Source organism: Callospermophilus lateralis, chromosome 7 (assembly GCF_048772815.1).
Source record: "Callospermophilus lateralis isolate mCalLat2 chromosome 7, mCalLat2.hap1, whole genome shotgun sequence".
Classification (NCBI taxonomy): Eukaryota; Metazoa; Chordata; class Mammalia; order Rodentia; family Sciuridae; genus Callospermophilus; species Callospermophilus lateralis.
In genome coordinates this window covers 35,320,395-35,332,869 of record NC_135311.1, presented here as the reverse complement: position 1 = coordinate 35,332,869, position 12,475 = coordinate 35,320,395, and the positions used below count along the sequence as shown (strand labels likewise).

Genomic DNA, 12,475 nt, shown 5'->3' with positions numbered 1-12,475 from the left:
GTTTCTACTTCCAGAGTGAGCCCCCTGGTGTGGTTGGAAACCACACCACAGAGGCCAGTGGAGTGTTGGGGAAGGGATAGGATCCTGCCAGACTGCCTGGGCTCAAGCCCAGACCCCATTCTACCCAGCTGTGTGACTCTACAGGTTGCTTACCCTCTCTGAGCCTCAGTTTCCACATCAAATGGAGCAAGTAATAGTACTTGTGGTGGTTGGGAGGATTCCTCTGGTTGGGTACTGTACAGGGCTGTGGCAGAGTGTGCCATGTGAATGGGGTGGAATCTAGAGCATTTCACCCTCTAGGCATCCACAGCAGGAGGCCCCATGCTGGGCATGGGTGTAAAAGTAACCCAGGACATCTGTATTCACTGCACTTGCCAGACAGGCACAAGCAAGAAGCATGCACAAGGAGGGGGATACATTCTCTCCAACCCCTTGTCCACATGCTTTTCCCTGGCTGGGGAGCAAGGCTTTGGGTGTAGTCCTGCCATCTCTGTGCTGGTGGCCTTTGGCAAGTGTTTCCCTGCTGGGCCTTTTCACCACTGGCTCCAGGGGCCACCAGGAGGAGGTAGACAGACTTTCTGTGTCCAGGAAAAGTGGGGATGAGCAAGGTTAGGGTCTAAGAAGATTGCTTCCTGAGGCGCAGACAGTCATTAAACCTGGAATGACTTGAGTAACCCTCAGGAGGATAGACCCCTCCTGCATTCCCACCAATGGAGTGGCATGAGGCAGGGGGTGGACAAGTCCACCAATGGATCCATGGATGTGATTTGACAGAAACAATGTTGAGCACAAAGTGTCATCACAGACAGTCACAGGGTAATTCTGTTAATATGAAGCACAAAAATCTAGAAACGAACATTTGGCAATATAAGGAGATATAACAAAAATTAATGCAGAAGTCCCCTGGGGCCAACAGGGAGCACATTTATGAGGACGGTTTCCCAGGTTGGGGGTTGAAACCTGTGTCACCATTGTGTCCTGCACAACTCCTATAAATTTTAGGGATTGTGTAATAGATTTTAAAAAATTTTGTTTGAATGAAAATCTGCCCAACTAAAAATTAGGCCTGTAAGTCTTTGGGCTGGATGCTCTAGAATTTCCTTGCTGGAAATGAGTCTCTAGGATGCCCTGGTTGTCCTCAGGGGCCATCAGGGTGACCCTAGGTTTAGGTTAGCCAGGTGATACTGTGGTAAGGGAATCTGTCAGAAGAGGCTCAAGTACCTCCTGGGTCCTGGTGGTTTCAGACAAGAGCCTTGTCCTGTTGAGTGTCAATTTCCTCCACTGTGAAATGGGGAGAACTTAGTCACTGATCCCCCAGGGCTGGCATGAGGGTTTTTGGAGGTGATGGTGCATGGAGTGAGTTCAGCTTTGATTCAGGGTATGTGCCATACATCAAAGGCTGCTGAGAACAGGTAGAGGGCAGGAAGAGGTGGAGTACCAAGGATATGGACCTTCAAGAGAAGCCCTGCTTCGGTCACTCCTAGGGCTCTACACCAAGGAGCCTGCCAACTCAAGTTCAAGCCCACAAGGACCAGCTGGTCTTTAAGCACATGGGCTCAGAGCCTCCTCCTGTTCTGGTCGTGTGCACAGCTGTCGCTCATGGCCACAGGCTCACTCTGACCCATCAGGAGCCCAGGGCTCACTTCAAGCTGACCTCCAGCTGACCTCCTCCCCTGCCCAGATAACATGGCTTGAGGCCCTCCCACTCACATGGGGTGATCGTGCAGCCTATCCCCCTTTGAACCATGTATATCTTCCCTCTGCTGATGGAGGGCTGGACCCCAGAAGGTGGGGCACTGCTCTGGTGAGAGCAAGCCTAGGAGGTGCTCCCTGTGTTGGCACAGTCAGGGCCCAGGAGTGACCTGTTTTGGGGGCCACTTATGTTCCTCTTTGTCACATAGTAGGGTTTGTCTCCTGTTGTGTGTGCTCTGAGTGCAGGGTGAATCCTGCAAGTCACAGGTGTGCACTTTGCAGAGTGTAGTGCCAGGCTCACCCACAAACTGATGGAGGAAGGGACAGGAAACAGCCTGCTGGCTGGGATTTCTCAGGCTGCTGGCACAAAGCAGGGTGGGCTTAGCATGATGTCTGAGGAAGCCAGAACCCCACACTTGGGATCTTGGGGCTTAGGAAGCTGAGGCAGGGCTGCTCTTCCAACTGGAGTGTTTGTCCTGGTACCCTGTTTGATGACTCTTGTGACAAATCCTCAGAAAGCTGGTGTCTTTAGACAACAGAAACTCATTTTCACATATTCTGGAGGATGGAAGTCCTCCATGGTGTTAGTGGATTGGCTCCCTCTGAAGCCTAGGGAGAGGTCTGGGACTGGCTCTGGTACTGCCAGAAGTGCTTGTGGTCCCTCTGTGTCTCTCCATCTTCACTTGGGGATCCCTTGTGTATCTGTGTGTTTCTGGCATCCTATCCCATCTCTTATGAGGACATTTTCATTGACATTAGGATGACTCATCTCAAGACCCTTAACATCATCACATTGGCAAAACCCTATTTCCAAATCAGGTTGCATTTGTAGGAAGTGGGGTAGAGACTTGGAAACAGCTCTTTTGGGGACTGCTGGGGCTTGAATGTATCCCCAGCATTCATGGAGTGGATACCTGGTGCCAAGTGTGACTAAGTTGAGGGAAGGGATCTTTGGGGTTAGGTGGCCAAGAGCATTCTTCCCTGAGGAATGGATTCATGTGGTCTCACTGGGGTGGGCTCCTGATGAAAGGAAGTGTTTGGCCTGGTCCCCCTTCCCCCATGCATGGGAGTATGCTCTTTCCCTTCCACCTTCCCCATGAAGGACAGAGCAAGTAGGTCCTTGCCATTTGCCAGCATCTTTATTATGGACTTCCAGCCTCCAGAACCATAGGAAACAAATCTCTTTTCAGCTGCCCTCAGGTATTCTGCTACAGCAGCACAGACCAGATCAGAAAGGGACATGCTTCCCGCCACTGCATGAGGAAAATGATGTTAATGCCCCTTGTGATCTTCAATGTAATCTTGTTTTATATTGTCCATAACATTTATAGGTTATCTTCTAAGTATTGATTAATGACCTTGAACTTAAATTTCTGCATCTATAAATGGAAAAATACTTCTATAGAGAGGCTGCAATGAAGAACTAAAAGAATATTGATTGAAAATTTTTAGAGTTTCCTGTGTGCCATATGATGCTATATCCAATGTTAAGGATAAAAGTTGAAATAAAACTTTTAATATTAATTCATGTTACTATTTACACTTTTAAAAATGATTTTATGTAGGAGTTGAAATTGTGCTGGTTCTTAAAGGGAGATTAAGTTTTTTTTTTGGATAAAATGTTATTAGGTTGAGTATCCAGTAATTAGCTAGAAAAATAAGTGCAGCTTATTATAGGGGCAAGATATTTGAGATAAATTTGCCAAAGTTCAGGTTTAAGGAGAAACTAAACCTAAAAAAGTGATGGAAGTTAATAAAACTACTGAAAGATAATTTTTACCTGAAAAAAAGACAAAAAACATAATTAAATATAGGACTTAGAAGAAGCAAGACAGGAGGTGAATAGGAATATAAGTTATAATAATTCTGAAACAAAATGGCCAAAAGGATGGGAATTATTATAAACCACCAATCTCTTGGAACATTGCAGAGGATGAAATTTGCAAAACAGAAAACAAACAATAGTGTCAATAGTATAAAAGAATGAAAAATTGTCAAAAAGAATTAAAAAAGCAAAAAAAAATAACATGAGTTTTAGCAAATAGGGTACAATTGACTTTGAACATACATCATTAGAAAGGCATGACTAATATGGCGATAGGATTTATAAAGAAATTAGGACTATAAGCTTTGAGGATAGGCATATAACATTTTGATAACAAAGGAGACAATGAAAATGTATGTTCACCAGAGAGACAGCAAAGTCAAGAGAGGGTATTTTGTTTTTTAAATAAGAAAGATCTCTTCAATTTCATAGACAATAAAAAGAGTGTATTGTCCAGTGATCAAATTAAATTAATTCACTGGTATTAATGACTTGTGTCTTTAAATCTTGGAGGAAGAAACGATGGTATTTCTCAGACCATATACCTGGCTGTATTCTAATATTCTACAATGGTAGTCTAGTTTTGGTGACACATTAACCTCATAAAATTGGAATCACAAGAAAATGAAAGTACAAGTGAGGTCTTCCCTGCTTCATATGATGCTCTGGTGTCCACATAAATTACCATAGCATACATTTATTTGTTAATTTCCATTTATTATGATATTGCATTATATGAATGCACCAAATCTGTATTAGCCTATGGATTATTTCAATATGTGAAATTATGTATACTATTAATTTGGATTTTCATATATGTACTTTTGTACTTTTTACTCATCTGTTCTCTTTCTATTAGAGTTCATTATGGCAATTATGTATTTCAGGAGTTTTTTTTCCTTTCATTTAATTATTTAAGTAATACTTAAATAAATAATACTATGTGTTTACATAGTATTTTAATTTCAAATTATTTATTTATTGGTTGGAACTCTTTTCTTCTCTATCTTCACTTGTTATGTTTATGAACTAATTTAATCTCTTCTCATCTGATGACTTCCAAGTTTCCTTCTCAGCCTAGAACTTTTCCCTGCATTCTCAACTCATATTTCCCACATGCTTATTTTAAATATTGATGTATAATATGCATTGCAGACTTAAAAGCTCTCAATCAAAACATTGGTATTTCCCCCCCCCCCAATTTTTTATACTATCAGGCTTTATTTAAGCAACTGAAGATTTACTTATGCTTTCTTAGATCAAAAACCTTGAGTTTCTGTATTTTTATTCTCTAAATCATCTCTCAGCAATTTCTGTTGACTTTATTCCTCTAGACCTACCAGTACCTAACTTCTGCATTCATTTTTTACATCTTTGCTTATTTACTTATTTTTTAATCTGCCACATAAATTATAATATAAATGGCATGGTAAGAGGAATTTTGATTGAAATTTCAGAACCTAAAAGAGCTCATAACAGGCAATCAGAATTATATAGTAAATTAAAATCTTGGGTTAATAAAATATTAGGACTCTCTTTGGTATAGGATACACATGTTCAATTCTCCATATTTTTAAAATCTACAAATATCTTTGTTTTATTTATGATAGAAATTATTCAAAACAGTGATAATGCTTGATAATATTATAATATAGCATGTTTTTCACGAATTTTGACAGTAGTATATTCCCTGCATTTATAGTAACTTCTGTGAAATGTATTGTCTTTTTTTTCTGAATAAGTAGTAACAACTTTATTTTAACTCAACGTGCTGAAATGCAAAAAATATTTTCAGCAACCAGATACAAGTAGTCTCTTATCATTAACATCAACTGATTAAAAATGAGGCTGAAAGTCCAATAAGATTTTATACATTTGAATCCTGAAAGTCAACTTCCCTCAGAACTAATATTTAAATAATTTCAGCAGAAATATTTTCAAAATGGGACTTTTGTATCTTCATTTTTAAAATCTGAATGCAAAATTAACTGGGTTACAGTATACAATGATAAACTCTAATAACAGAAAAAGATTTATAATATAAGAATTCCTTTTCAAACATAAAGTTCACATACTACAAACAGAAGACACTGTGTCTCATTCCCAGTGAGAGGAAGTCTTGCATATGGTAGGCACTCAATATTTGTTCAACTGGACCTAAAATTTACATCATTCCATGAACATTTAAATAAAGTAGAGCTCATAATCTGTATAAAAAAGGTTTGCAAAATACTCTTATGTGTGCTGAAAGTGCTGTCTTTATAATCTGAGAACACTAAGACAAACCCATTTACCCACCCACCTCCTTTTACAAAAGTACAGTGAATATTTATTTTATCCAACAAAGAGCATGCATGTCCACGTCAGACTAGTTCACCTCTTTATACATGGCTGTGAGCAAAGCTTGTTGAGTTGAACTTTCACAAAACTTACTGAAGAAAATACCTGTTGTGTTTTAGCAACAAGGTGATCCGAACTTTTTTGATTTTTGGTGGTGCTAGGCATTGAACCCAGGGCCTCATGCTACCAAGCACCATAGCACTGGGCTACACCCCCAGCCCTTGTCTATAATTTTCTAAAGAATTCTGCTTGAATATTAAATTTATACATAAAATGTTATATGGGTAAATTAATAATTACACTTTTGACAATTTAAGCTCTCAGATCTGGCTTAAAAGTTAATATTGTTCTTAACTTTTCAGACATCTTTGTTAATATTTTAACACTTACAATTGATGTCCTAAAAAGGCACTGTTTTCACATTTCATCATGCAGTACATTGGACACATTTTTGAGAATTAAAAATTTCCTGTCAAATAAATTATCCTCCAAAATAAAGCACACTTAAATGTAAGATTTCAACTAACCTGAATTTTTGACATTTAACTGAGTCCTATTTTCAGAGGTTCACTTTCTGAACATATCTCCACACAAGCTCGAGTACAGATACACAAGCATAAGCGTGCGCGCGCACACACACGCATTCCACATAAATGACCACGTAATTCATGCAAGGTTCTCTATCACTATTTGAAGATAATGACATGAGTATTCAAGGAGGTAAAATTGGCAAGCCATATTATGGCACCTTTATATTTGTGCTCCAAATACCAATACATGTTAAAATTAAAAAATGAAAAAGGCACAAATATAGTGTCCTTAAATCTTAGTCTAAAGAACAGTTATCCAATGGTTCTTTTTTTTAATAAGTAATATTTGAAACCACTCAATACTTTATATGTAAAAGTGTCAAAAGGGAAACGGGAGCAGGCTGATAGTTTAAAAGGCAAGATTGCTCTGGACAAAAAAAACTGTGCCTATTATGAATAAAATGTATGCAGTCTAGAAATGGGGCAGTGGGTGGGGAAAGGCTTTTAGAGCACTAACATAAGAATACTTTTTTAAAATCATTGCCTTAAGAACCCATACCAAAAATATACATAATAAATAAAAAAATAAATCAACTACCATATGATTCTGTTAGTATAATGGTAGGCATTATATTATTTGAAAAGTGGACATTTCTATAAACATGGATATTTTTACAGCACAGTGTTTGACATTTTTGGTAAAAAATGTGCTAACAACCTAAAAAAAAAGAAATCCTTATAATAAAATTCTTAGGATTTGCAACAAACACTAGAATAAGGGCAAGCTGAAATGTTCACTATAAGGTATTAGTCATTATGGTAAGAAGTGCAGATTGAAGCAGTAAATTAATTCACAATGTGCTGGGGTGGTGTACATTTGATATAAAGGGATACACCAGAGATATTTTAATATATGACAACATAATTCTATAACTGGAGGGAAATTTTGTTTTCTTCTAAGATCCTGGTAAAAATCTTAAAATTAAAAGTGTGTGTGTGTGTGTGTGTGTGTGTGTGTATTTTTAAAATTGCACATTATAAATTTAACAGGCTCAATCTTATGGTGGAGTTAGGAAAGTGAATTTCTACTTGCCATAATATTCTTAAATAGGATGAAGTCCATTGCTTGTATTCCAAGGAATTCTTCTAATTTTAAATTTAAGTTACCACAACAAAGACTCAATCAAGATATGCAGAAAGAAACTAAGACATGTGAAAAATATGATCTTTTCAACTGCGGTTTGTTGTGGATAACAAATGCTTATTTGATGGTGTTTGTTCAATGCAATTAGGAATCACTCTTTATATATTAAGATTGCTTCCATCAAAATCTAACAGAGATAGCAAAAATAAAATCTATTTTAAAACCTCAAGCTTCATTTTTTTCCTTTGTCCTGAATTCAAAAACTAAATAAACAAATTACAGAAATTTAATCTTGAGAATAAAATTATATATGCAAACATATAGGTATATGCAATTTTTTTTCCAGTGACACACTTTTTCCCTTGTTGTCAAATAAAAATCTTGCCTAAAAAGCACACTGTCACTGCTACAGTAAGTCAGATGATCTGACACTGATCACTCCTGCTTCTTTCTCTAGGACAATACACCAGAACAGACCTCACAACTATCAAACACTGACATTTCTGTGTGTTTAAAGCTAAGATTCATGTATAATAAAGAACTGGCCCATGAAAAGCAGTTTATAAATAGTTTATCCTGTTCACATTATGCAGAATTTCAATGATCCACAATGTTAGTACAGTAACTGAAATACAAAGAAGAAAATAATAAGGGGGAAAAAGCTCAAAGTGTGGCCTGACATAGTCTAAGGGCTCCCTTCTTTACTATGCATCTCCCACAGACAAATCGCTATAAGACAAATATCTGTTAATTTTGTGGAGAGTAGACTGTCCAGGATTCATTTATTTTTCAGTTGCCTTTTCCGAAGTGTGATAAAACAAGGATAAATTCAATAATGACTATCTGAAATCCAAACCAATTTATCTATAGTGGATATCTTTCTTATCTATTAATATCTCAAACATCTCAGTTGCCTCCGTCTTACAAATTTCTTTGAAAAATTGAAACAATTAATTATACCTTAATAATCCCCCCAAAGCAAAAAATATATGTACCATTCAGCATACAAAAGTTACACATTAAAAGTGCATATATATCTTCCTTAATTGGCCCACTCATTAAATTTACATTTGGTCATCCTTACTTTTAACATGTACAGAATTCTTCATATAGGTAGGTCATTATAAATTAAGAAAAAATTACTTCAGCACAATACATACTTTCTGCTTATTGAAATCTTAACCTCAATCAGTTTTCAATCATTGTAAACTTGGATAAACCCACAGTTTCTTGGACAGCTAACATACAGACAAACAAATTTTACTAAAAATCTGGGCCAACTCATTGCATATTTGCCCCCTGAAATGAAAAATAAATTAGAATTGAAGCAGTGTATTGCCATAACTTACCTTGCAGGTAAGCAGGTTCTCCTATACTTAAACTGGAGACATTACTGATAACCTCCAATAGAAGTGCTTTTAAGGAGAAACTAGTTTTAAACTTTGAGATAGCATAGGACAAACCTTATAAAATTCATTTTCTTTTCCCCCAAATAATGGAAGATCCTTTTGAAACTTAATATCTTCAGTTATCAATATTACTGCATTATGGAGCTAGTGCAATCCTGCATAGCCTTGGTCAAAATGACAAGGCACAATAAAAAAGTTAAACTTATTATATGAACAAGAGAAGTCATTGAAGATAATTTAAGGCCTTGAAGTGAAGTAATCAGTCTAATTTAAAGCTGAAGTATAAACCATAAATTATCCACCTGAAATGCAAGCAGTATGCTTTTTCAGCTTCTGTTCTGTGGACAAGAAAACAGAAACAACTCTTGCTTATGGTTTGTGTATTAGAATCCTTCTGGACCTGGAGGAGTAAAAGTCAATTCCTTTTTTTTCCTACTGTTCATGGAAAATTTCAGGACTGCTTTAGCCGTTTGCGTGGAATGCCAAACTGTGGACACTGTGCAGATGCTAATGCCCGGAAGGCTTCTGCTACTAAGTGAGGGTGAGACTGAATCATGGACTTCCACCCTGATGTTTCCATTATGTCGGTTGCTTGGTTGCTGTTCCAGTTTTTCCCATCTTTACACCCAAGTTGTCGAAGTACACTGCACCTATTAATAAAGTCTATGGCTTGTGCTTTCAACTGTTCTGCACTGTGCAAATTTGCAAGGACAAGGGTATCAGCAACATTTTCTACTGAGAGGTTACTACACAAAGCTTCTTCACACATGACCTTCAGTCCTTCCAGTGCATATTTGTCTGCAGCTGCCAACAAGTTGTCAGCCATTTTATCAAGATTGGGTGCTTTCCCTGTGTAAACGAATCTCATCATTTCTTTAAAAACCTCAGGGTCTAAATCATTTATTTCCACTCGATTCTTTTTGCTTTCTTCCATTTCATGTTCAAACATTGCATTAAAAACTGGGGATCGAGCTGCAAGCACAGATTTATGAGCTTTAAATTCTTGTCCTCTCACAAAAAAACTGCAATCTGTAAATCTTGTGTTTTCCCAGAGATTACCTAAATCTTCTGCTAATCGACATTCAGGCACCTTCAAAGTATTTGTATTCGTATGTCCTGATATGTTTACTGAATCTTGGACCACACTAACCTGTCTACAGCACCACTTTCAGGGGAGGGAAAGGAGGCAGTTCTTTAGGTGGGGCAGTGCAATGCTTCCTCCTCTTCTGCAAGCAGTGCTGGAGATGCTCACAAAATAATGTAAGCTTGTCATCTGGTAAAAGACCATTAGCTTCATCAAGCAAAAAATCCCTTCTAATGAATTTTTTAAATCCCCAGTCCTTCCCTTGCACAAATTGATATGCTCTTTGGCTTTCCATTGCTTTTGTTTCTTCCCTTTTAGCGTTCAGAAGAGAAAATTTGAATTTTGCTTGAACTTCACTTTTGGGGCAGCTGACTAAAAGCAAATATAAGGACAAGTAGTCTTTACTTTCATCATCTAATCCCTTTGGGTTTACCCTCAGGCACCATTTCATTTTGTCACTTGGGCCAGATGAAAATGTTGAACTTTTTAACACTTCACCCATTTCCTCTCGACAAAAACTGAAGTTATTAATGGTCCACATGTAGGAAAACTTTACTACTTTAACCTGTGTGTAACACCAGCTTTCTGCTATAGGACCAGTGGACATATCTCCAGGCAGAGGTGGGCTGGGTTCCCGAGACATTATCACCTTATTATAGTCTTTTATGATTTATGCAGTAACCCACACAGCTGAGTACTCTACCCGGACGTGCGGGCGACGGCGAGCAGTCCTCGCAGCAGCTGCTCTCCGGCTGAGGCGGCGGCCGAGAGGGCCCGGGAGCCGAGGTTGTGACGGCGGCGGCGGCGGGGTCGATGGCGGCGAGTCCCTGTGGCGGCCACCTCTGCGGAGCCGCAACCCTCTGCCCCAGTCCACCCTCCTTCCCTATCTGCCGCTCCTAAACTTCTTCTCCGGGATATACAAGCCCGCCGCCAGGGGCGGCCGCCTCCGCCGCTCCCGCCCCCGCGCGCCCCCCCACCCCGCCCCAGGCCCGTTCGGGCCTGTATTGTCTTTTAATGTAAATTGTATCTAGGTTCTAACCTTGATTTAATAGTTGTTAATAAATTTTGTTCTTCTAGGATCCTTGTCCCTGATCACCAAGAATGTCCCTTCCTGTCTTAGTTCAGGCTGTTAAACTGAAGTACCAAAGACTGAGTAGCTAATGAAAAAAACCAAAAATTTTTGAAAGTTCTGGAGGCTGGAAGTCTTAGGATAAGAGTGCCAACATTGTCAGGCTCTGGTCAGGGCTCCATTCTCAGTTACAGACTTACAACTTTTTGTATCAACTTTTTGTATCCTCATGAGGCAAGAGAGCTCGTTAGGGTTTTATGAGTTCTCCATGCTTATAACATCATAAACTCCCCAATTTTATCACCTCAAAATTAAGATTTAACATATGAATTTAGGGAGACATATGCATTCAGTCTGTGGTATCCTCTTGTAAAAATTAACATTAGGAAATATACAGTGGAGTCTATAACTGCATGTGGACCAACAGTTTTCATTTCTGAATTTTTATTAACTCATCTTCTTAATTTTGACAGTGTGTGAGGAGTTGCCAGTTGTATGAATAAAAATCATTTTCTACAAAATCTAATTACTATCTCTTACAACATCTCCTACAACATATAAGATTGTGCTTTCTTTGAGTATAGATCTTAAAACTTTAGCAATTTAAAAGTGACTAATATTAATTAATTCACCTGCAGATGGTGATTATTTTCAAACTATTCTTTTTTAAATTTGTGTTTGTTCTTTTTAGTTATACACAACAGTAGAGTCTATTTTGAAATATTCATATAAACATGGAATATCTTATTCTAATTAGGATCCCAATCTGTGGATGTGCATAATGTTGAGATTCATGGTGGTATATTCATATATGTACATTGGAAAATTATGTCAGATTCATTCCATTGTCTTTCCTTTTCCTGTCACCTCTGTCTTACCCTTATTCATTTTGCCTAATCCACTGAACATATATTCTTCCTCTCACCCCCTGGTTGTGTGTTAACATCCATATATTAGAGAGAAGATTCAAACTCTGTTTTGTGGGATTGGTTTATTTCACTTACCATGATAGTCTCCATATTCATCCCATTTATCAGCAAATGTCATGGAGTTAATCTTCTTTATGGCTGAGTAATATTACATTGTGTATATACCATATTATCTTTATACATTCACCTGCTGAAAGCATCTATGTTGATTCTATAGCTTAGCTCTTGTGAATTGAACTTCTAGAAACATTGATGTGGCTGCATCATTGTACTGTGCAGAATTTAAGTCCTTTTGGATATACCAAGGAGTGGGATGGCTAGGTCAAATGGCAGTTACATTCCTAGTTTTTTGAGGAATCTATATACTGCTCTCCAGAATGGTTGCACCAATTTGCAGCCCTACCAACAATGCAAGAGTGTATCTTTTCTCCCAAATCCTTGTCAACATTTATT

At 38.1% G+C, this 12,475-nt stretch overlaps 1 pseudogene; it reads right to left on the bottom strand.

The window, feature by feature from the left end:
* Window positions 1-9,181: 9,181 nt before the first annotated feature.
* Window positions 9,182-10,726, bottom strand: LOC143403701 (speckle-type POZ protein-like pseudogene; annotated as a pseudogene).
* Window positions 10,727-12,475: the final 1,749 nt, after the last annotated feature.